We start from the raw sequence: 6,875 nt of genomic DNA, 5'->3' as shown, positions 1-6,875 counted from the left end.
CATCTTCAATGGTGTAACCGAGGCCCAGGGCTTTGTTGTCTTCCTCGGTGAGTTGGTTTGGCAGAACCACGGTGGTGTTTGACTTCATCTTCTCACCTCTCGACTCGTTCCTCCCACTTTGATCCGAGTAGATCCAGGGCTTCATGGAGAATCCTCCTGCTTGCAGGATCTGCTCAATGTTGGCTGTGAGGCTTTTCAGGCAGTCGAGGTTGTTGTGAGAGGTTAATATGTCGTCAACATAGGCATCCTCTTCGATGATGCGTCTCTCTTCTTTGAAGTGTTTGAATGCTGGCAGACTGGCAGTCTCTCGCATGGCAACTTGGGCTATGCACCCAGCGGGCTTGTCTCCAATGTTGACTCGTGTTATTGCGAATTCTTCGATCTCTGCGTCTTCTGAGTCACGCCAGAGGAATCTGTGCAGATGGACTTCTCTTTCTTCAAGCCAGACAGAGTTATACATTTTGCGGATGTCTCCTAGAGCAGCGAAGACACCAGCGCGGAACCTGAGCAGGACACCTCTGATTGGGTTCAAGACGTCGGGCCCTTTGATCAGGAGGTCGTTTAGACTGAGACCTCTGTAGTTCTGGCTGCTGTTCCATACCAGTCTCACTGGCGTGGTGACGGAGTGTGGATTTGGGGCGATCAGGTGGCTAATGTACCATACTGGCCCAGTCCAGTTGCGCAAGACATCTTTGGAGAGCTTCACTGCAGCTCTGCGGCTCACCATTTCGTGGACTTGAGAGGCGTAGGCCGTTTTCCACTCTGGCTCCCTTGACAGCTGCCTCTCAGTTCTGTGGAATGTGGCTTCCACTGCTCTCTTGTTGTTGGGGAGAGATGCTGGGTCCACTTTCCAAGGGTACTTGGCATGCCAGTGTGGTGCAGGACTGTGATGGTCTTCTGCCACGTAAGTCAAACCTTCTCTCACCTGCTCCATCTCTCTCTCTTCGGCCAGCGTCATTTCTTTGCCACCGGGCTGACAGTTGCCGCAGCGACACCCTCCACATCTTGGTTGGCAAGCTGCGCCGATGCTCTCCCATTTCCACCACTTTAGAAAGTCTCTGCTGCTCGTGGCTGTGTTGGACTGGGAGCTGGGGTGTGTGTGAGGTTGGCAGAAGACTGGAGCTTTGGATGAGTGTTCGGTGTATCTGACAGCAGCAGTTCGCATAGATCTTGCGAAATGAGTCTTTGACGTGTGTGCTGACAAGGTGATTTCCTCGAAGAGATCCGGGTTTGTGCCTCCGACTGTTTTGCCCAGTGGACCGTCCCACAGCACCAGGTCGCCAGCGGAGCGGATCTTTTGTGGCACCAGCTTCCCCTCTTTGTGACTGATGAGAAGTTGGATTTCTTTTGGTCTCACCAGGTCTTGAAGAGCGACGTCTGGAAAGATTTTCTGAAGCTTCTCTGCAGAGACATGCTTGTGGACTTCTGCAATCTTCTCCAGCCCGTAGCAGACCAACTGGTGTGCCGTGACTGTCCCTCTTGCTGTGCTGACGCGTACCTTGAGTAGGTAACGCTTGGTCGCGACAGACACCTTCATACCGCCGACCCCGTGAACCACCAGTGTGACGTCTTCGCTCCTGAGATTCAGCTTGCTTGCAGCTCTGTGGGTTATGTAATTTGTGTCAGAAGCGAGATCAATGAGGGTCCCGATGCTCTGTCCGTCATTGGCAGTGACGTTCAGAAGCATCAGGATGACTGGGTATTCTTTGATGGAGTGTTCGTCAAGAAGACTTCTCTCGTCAGCACTGGAGATGAACGCCCTGGATGCGGTGTTGCAGAAGGCATCTTGGCATTGTTTTGCCAGCTCTGGTGAAAGTTTTGAGAGGAACTGCTCCTGCGTGTCTGTGAGCTTTTTGGCTGTGGCCCTCACTGGACTGGTGGTGGTTTGGGGTTGAGGTCTGGCAACTGGACATAGGAGGTAGTGGTGTTGGTTCTTGCACTCTGGAATCCTGCACAGGTACGTTGATTTCTTGCAGCTTTCGCCGGTGTGGACCTCTAGGCATCTCCTGCAGGCACCAATTTGCTGAACTGCGTCCCTCTTCTCCGCTGGCTTCAGGTTGGCTCTGAACTTTCGGCAAAAGTACAGCTTCCTCCTGTGCTTTGGATCGCCGCAGACAACGCACCCTGCTGAGTCATTGTTGGTTGCCGCAGGGCTGATACTTGTTTTGGTCCTGGCTTGCTTCTGGAACTTGGTCTGGGCAGGTTCAGCACCATCTCTCAGCTGGTCCAGTTGCTCATAAATGGCCTCCTGGGTCTTTAGGTAGGCCAAGAGCTTGTCGAAGCGGTTGTGCTGGTCCACAGCATTGGCCTGTACAGCTGCGTGGGTGAGCCAGTCCTTCTTTAATGTCTCTGGAAGCTTACCCTCGATGGACTTCGTCACAATGGGGTTTTTTATGGCCTCGGCGTTGTCCAGGTCGTTCAGGTCACACAGCGCTTTCTCGATGGTCTGGATGAGATCAATGACTTTTCGGGGCTGACCAGCTCTGACTGCAGGGGTTGCTTGCAGGCTCTCGACGATCTCCAGAGCAATGTTGGCCTGGTTGCCGTACCTGTTGTCGAGGACCCTGAAGATCTCCTCCGGCGAGCTGTAGGTCGGCAGGTGCAAGGTTCCAGCCACCCTTTCGTCGATGCTATCGAGCAGCTGGAATTTCTTGACTTCTCTCGAGCCCGTTGGTTCTCCCTGCTTCTGCAGTGCTTCCCACTCCCTTTTCCACCGGTAGTAGCTCCGCTGGTTGCCGGTAAACTTTGGGAGAGCTAGGGCTTTGAGCTTTATTGCTGGAACAGGCGTTGCACGGTGGGCGGTGGGTTCGTCGTCAGTCTTGATCTTCGCTGCCTTTATAAAGGCGGCCTTTCGGGAAACCAGCTGTGGAAGAAACACTTCAAGCTCCATTAAACGCTGATCAGTCTCCTTCTTCTCCCGAGCGGGTGCCCAACGATTCCAAACGCTATGGGCCTCTCTCGCTTTCAGCACCAGTGTCTCGAAGTGAGTCAGCATGAATTCATAGCCCTCCAGGGTCACGTCAAGCTGGGCTGAGGAGACGTTTTTGTATTCGGCTTCAGCATTGTGGAGAGCGAGGGCCAGCTCAACTTCCCCGTGCCCCCAGAGTGCCTGTTGAATTAGGGTCTTTGCTTCTTTGGTCCTCCGTTTGCAGTCCTCCTCCGTCTTCTCCAGGTCTCCTTTTGTGTCAGCACTCAAGTCCTCCACTGTGGCTGCGTCTTCTTCCGCCATATAGGCAGCCCCGACGTCGTCGTTGGCTTCCAAGACTCTGGAGCACTCGGCTGTGAGCTTGTTGAAATGCACTTTCAGTTCCTCCACAGCCATGTCTGGATATGTTCTTGTAATGTGATTGACCAGGCGGGTAAAAAGTCTTTTTGCCGTGGTTCGCTCCGTCTTTAGGTCTTCTAGTGACATTTTCAATAATTTTTGGTGACCTTGTGAATCTTTTTTTTTGTCACTTTGATCTTTTTTTGTCACTTTGTGATCTTTTTTTTGTCACTTTGTGATCTTTTTTTTGTCACTTTGTGATCTTTTTTTTGTCACTTTGTGATCTTTTTTTTGTCACTTTGTGATCTTTTTTTTTGTCAGTTTTTTTTTTTACAGTGTTTTTTTTTCACAGCGATTTTTTTTGTCACAGTGATTTTTTCTTCACTTGAGATATTGTCCACAGCAGGTGATTACAGCTAAAGACGGTGTCCTCCAGGCCCCCAGGTGAAGTGGCTTCTCCTCTTTTGGGTTGTGGCTTGATTGGAGTCTTCCTTCTTTAACTGGTAGCAACAGGCGGTTTTGGTCGGCAGCGCGATGCCTCTGGTCGGTGACGAACAACTGCAGACGGCTCTTGACAGGCGGCGATTCTCTGGCAGTCGTCTATGTGTCCACTGTAGCGGTCATCCACTGTAGCGGTTTTTCACTGTCAAGTTCCCAGCATTGGGTTTCCCACACTTGAAATAGGAAGGACTGAATCGGACACAAGATTCCACTCGTTGGTTTTGTTTTATTGATTTTCGGTGGATTTTTCTTTGAAGTGAGTTTCAATGGATCAGGTTTCAACAGGGTTTGCAGTGAAGATTGGATTTACAGGTACAGGTACAGGTACAGGTGAAAAACCTTAAACACATGAAGCAGAAATAAAATGGATTAAATAACGTGCATTCGTCATTATTTACGCACAAACACATCACATTTCTACCGAGCCCAGGTTAAATAGGCCTAGGTACCAGGTAAGTATATAGCCTACACGATAGGCAACAAAGGTAAGCATCTTCGCCCACGAAAGTAGGCAACATAAGGTAAGTATGGTTTTTTAGCAATTGCATAAGGTCAGTATTAAACTGGGCTATTTTCATCACGGTTTAAGCACGGTCAAAATGCCACCAATCAAGCATTAAACCGCTTTGACACATTATTAAATAAACAAAGGAACACTGACAAATGATCAGTTACTTAAAGAAAAACTCTAACATAGGCCATTTCATGACCGCTTTAGCTTTACATTTAAAATTTTAACAAATGAAGTGAATTAAATGAAAAATAACGCAACCAAACCAGTTACACATGTCCGCGACATTAAACAAACAATACATTTGGCCGATGAACGCAATTAATAACCATCTGGCCGATAGTCGTAATTCAAACATTCAATCAAGATGCTGACAAACATTTCCATGCTCTGTTAAGAGCGTAGCCATGCACATTTACATCAAACAAAGTCTCTGGGCTTACCGGTAGCCTTCTGGAGTCCTTTTTTCCCCAAGCTGTTAGGATTTTGTTGATATTACAAATGTTTGGCATTAAAACTTTTGTCGACCGGCCGTGTTGCTGCTCTCTCGTGAAGTGAATGAACAGCAACACGCCATGTCTTTTGTTTGAGACCCATGCCAATTAGGGGCAATCAGAAATTACCTACACCTGGAGCATGGCACCACGCAACTCAGCGCAGTAAGGAGCGGTGCAGACGGCTGTCAATCAAGCGGGCCCGTGCCCAGGCTCCGCCTGACGCAACAGTCATGGAAAATACTGCTAGATGCTACATGACATGGCCTCTAACACAGTCAAAATAATATTTACTCCTATATTTGTCACGGCGGACAAAATGTAAAAATCCAATTTTCCTACCTTTCTGCTGCTATCCATTTGCCTCGCTAGACAGCTTGCTTGCTATCCATTTGCCTCGCTAGACAGCTTGCTTGACACAGCTATCCTTCTTGGTTTGTGGAGTCTCACTATCCATTTGCGCCTTTAGTAAAATTATAATATTCCAAACATGGTGAGCCTCGTCCTTTATTTTCTGTCATCAAGTACGCTACGTGTAGATTATTAGAGCAGTCCACCTCTTTCACTGAGACCCCTTGTGTATGTTGACTTTGATGGAGTTCTGATGTGGGCTATCGTTTTTTTTTGCTCTCGTGGGGGAAAGGGAATTGGCGGTCACCTGTCTTGAGTGTTAGTAAGTTCAGTTCTTTAAAGTTGAAATCATATTAGTTTCATGTACATTTCTCACAAATCACGGGGATCCTTCACCTTGACTCCCCTCGCTCGCAGCTGTAACACATGACTTCACCGCGCACCAGAACCAACCCTGCCTATCAGTGGGTGCTGCCTGCCGAATGTTTTGACAACTCTCAAACTGCGAGGATGTGAAACGTCCGCTGGTGGTACAGTCCATTGAAGGGGTGTTCCAAAAACTCATGTTATTTTGTTATTCATACTACACGTTAAAAATTACAATTATAATAAGACATTTTTAACATCTGATTTTTAACAATACCTCGATGTTTCCAGTACCCCCCAAAAGTGTAATTTAGTCCCATTTGGGGGGTATCAAGTCCCAATCGGGAGGGTCAAACCCCCCCGGTACCCCCCGTAATTCGAACATTGGTCCACACTAGCAAACCCATCCTCAAGAACTGTCAACCATGGAGACCACCTAGCCTGGAATTGTTCTTCCTGTAGTCTTAATTTAAATGTTATCTTCTCCATTGTGTATGTTCCCCTGACTATGTCCAGCCAAGTATCATATCTTGGTGGATCCACCTTGAGCCAACTAAGCGTGATAGACTTCTTAGCTGCAGCAAGAAGAATATGCAACAAGTATATTCTCTTTTTGCTCATGGTCTGAGTTTGAACTGCACCCAGAATGGCCAAGAACGGACCCCTCACTATTGTGGAGCTGAAAATGTTATCTATAGAGTCAAGTATCTCCTTCCAGAAGTCATTTAAGACAGGGCAGCTCCAGAAAATGTGAAGGTGGTTAGCACATTGTTCCCCACAAGCTCTCCAACAGGCCCCTGATTGAAGTGGATTAAATTTAGAGATGATGTGAGGTGTTCTAAAGAACTTATGGACTATTTTCCATTGAAACTCTCTCCAAATATTGGCATTAGTGACTTTATGTATTTGCAAAGAGATATTCTCCCAGATGTCGTCCATGATTAACATACCAAACTCTTTTTCCCATCTTTCTTTGACAAGGAAATTGTTTTCTTGAGCCATGCTGGAAAATATTTTGTACAAAATAGAGATAGGCTTTCCTATACATCTTTGTGTTTGAATTCTTACCAAGTATTTCTCTATGCTAGTGTCAGATCTGTTTATCTTATCCCAATCAGGATGTTTTGTCAAAAAACTTCTAATTTGAAGATATCGAAAAAAGTCAGTTTTAGGTATGTTAAACTCTTCCATTAGTTCTTCAAATGATTTCAGTTCTATAATTCCAAGAAGTTGATGTACAAAGCTAAGATTTAGGTGTTTCCACTTTTTGTATCCTGAGTCCAGTTTGAGAGGGATGAAGTCTCTAAGATGGGCAATACTGGAAAGACCTGATGTTACAGGGAGATTATACGATTTTTGCACTTCCCTCCAGGCTTTAAGTGTAGTT

This window comes from Engraulis encrasicolus, chromosome 17 (genome assembly GCF_034702125.1).
Source record: "Engraulis encrasicolus isolate BLACKSEA-1 chromosome 17, IST_EnEncr_1.0, whole genome shotgun sequence".
Taxonomy (NCBI): domain Eukaryota; kingdom Metazoa; phylum Chordata; class Actinopteri; order Clupeiformes; family Engraulidae; genus Engraulis; species Engraulis encrasicolus.
Note: the sequence above shows the minus strand (reverse complement) of the source record.